Consider the following 2,619-nt stretch of genomic DNA (forward strand, 5'->3'; position numbering starts at 1 on the left):
CCAAGGCTTTATGTGACCTAGGAGCAAGCATCAACCTGATGCCATACGCCATATACAAGCAACTTGGATTGGGAGAACCAAAGGCAACTACAATGAGACTTCTCATGGCAGATCGATCGATCAAGCATCCTGTTGGGATCCTCTACGATATCTTGGTCAAAGTGGATCGGTTCATATTTCCAGCTGACTTTGTGATTTTAGACTGTGACATTGATGTTGAGGTCCCCATTATTTTGGGAAGGCCATTCTTAGCAACCGGCAGAGCATTAGTGGATGTTGAAAGCGGCAAGTTGAAATTCCGTGTGAATGACGATAAGATAACTTTCAACATCTGCAAATCCATGAAGCAACCAAGTGATATCCATGTAGTGTCTACTGAAGATGTTATAGATGAGGTAGTGGCAAGTGTGAGCTATCTGCTGCGCAAGAATGAGCCTCTTGAGTCAATACTTACAAATCATGACGATTCAAAAATTTAGGAATATGATGAAATGATCGCATCCCTAACAGGGTTAGGAGCATATGTACGAAATACAATTAAGTTGGATATCGACCTAAAAAACTGATGCAGCCCACCTGCAAAGCCATCAATTGAAAAGCCGCCAACTTTAGAACTAAAAGTACTCCCATCCCACCTCAAGTATGTTTTCTTGGGAACTAACAACACTCTGCCAGTGATTATTTCAGCAAATCTGAGTGAAGGGCAGGTAAAAGTGCTTGTTGAAGTACTGCAGAAGCATTTAAAAGCGATCGGATGGACCATAGCTGATATCGTGGGCATCCCGCCCGGTATCTGCACCCTTAAGATTCGGCTGGACAGTGAATGCAAACCTAGTGTGGAGCATCAACGAAGGTTGAACCCCCCGATGCAAGAGGTAGTAAAAAAGGAGATCATTAAGTGGCTTGATGCAGGAGTAATCTATCCGATTTCAGACAGCAAATGGGTCAGCCCAGTGCAATGCGTACCAAAAAAGGGTGACATAACAATGGTCCCAAATGCTAAAGGAGAGCTTGTGCCGACTAGATACAGGATGGATGGTGTGCATGGATTATCGAAAGCTAAATTCATGGACTGAAAAGGACCATTTTCCAATGCCTTTCATGGACCAGATGCTTGACAGGTTATCAGAGAAAGGGTGGTATTGTTTTTTGGATGGATACTCTGGATATAACCAGATATCTATCGCACTAGAAGATCAAGAGAAAACCACTTTCACATGCTTTTATGGGACCTTTGCATTCAAAAGGATGCCATTTGAACTTTGTAATGCACCGGTAACTTTTCAACGATGCATGTTGTCCATCTTTGCGGATATGGTTGAGGACTCTCTGGAAGTCTTCATGGATGATTTCTCAGTCGCGGGGGACACATTTGAAGAATGCTTGACACATTTAGAGCGAGTGCTCCAAAGGTGTGTGGAAACTAATCTAGTCCTAAATTGGGAGAAATGCCATTTCATGGTGAAAGAAGGCATTGTTCTTGGGCATAAAGTGTCGCAACAAGGGCTGGAAGTTAACAAAGCAAAAATTGAGGTTATCGAGAAACTACCATCGCCGATCTTAGTAAAGGGGATTCGCAGTTTCTTGGGCCATGTAGGATTCTACCATAGATTCATTAAGGATTTCTTAAAGATTGAACAACCATTATGCAAACTCTTAGAGAAGGAAGTGAAATTCTACTTTGATGACGCTTGTATGACAACATTTAAATGTTTGAAGGAGAAATTGATATCCACACCAGTTATCATCAGCCCCAATTGGTCAGAACCATTCGAAGTGATATGTGATGCGAGTGGGATGGCATTAGGTGTAGTATTGGGACAAAAGCGTACCAAACTGTTTCACCCAATCTATTATGCAAGCAAGACTCAAAATAGTGCCCAGCGAAATTACACAGTCACTGAACAAGAATTGCTAGCAGTGGTCTATGCTTTCAAAAAGTTTCGGGCATACTTGCTAGGCACTAAAGTAGTTGTTCATACAGACCATGCAACACTCCGATACCTAATGGCAAAAAAGGATGCGAAGCCAAAACTGATAAGATGGGTGCTACTCTTGCAAGAATTCAATTTTGAGGTGAAAGATCGAAAAGGTTGCGAGAATCAAGTTGCAGATCACCTATCACGGTTAGAGAATAAAGCAGGTACTGAGTAGGAAAATGAGATAAATGACTCATTCCCAGACGAGCAGATATTCGCATTGTCACTCACACACGTTCCATGGTATGTTGACTTTGCAAACTATATCGTATGTGGGTTGATTCCCGATGAGTTGAACTCTTATATACGAAAGAGGTTCCTATTTGATGTTAAAAGATACTTCTGGAACGAGCCATACTTATTTCGGGAATGTGCTGATCATGTCATAAGAAGGTGTGTTCCGGAATAAGAATCAATAGAGATCCTCCATGCCTGCCACACATCACCAGTAGGGGGTCATCATAGTGGAAACCGTACAGCAGCTAAGATTCTCCAAAGTGGTTATTATTGGCCTTCTCTTTACAAAGATGCCCACGATTTTGCAAAGAGATGTCCTCAATGTCAGCAGCAAGGCAGAGTGTCAAGAAGACACGAGTTACCCCTTACACCTATTTTGGAAATCAAACTATTCGATGTGTGG

The sequence above is a fragment of the Solanum tuberosum genome, unplaced genomic scaffold, assembly GCF_000226075.1.
Source record: "Solanum tuberosum cultivar DM 1-3 516 R44 unplaced genomic scaffold, SolTub_3.0 scf00031, whole genome shotgun sequence".
Lineage (NCBI taxonomy): Eukaryota > Viridiplantae > Streptophyta > Magnoliopsida > Solanales > Solanaceae > Solanum > Solanum tuberosum.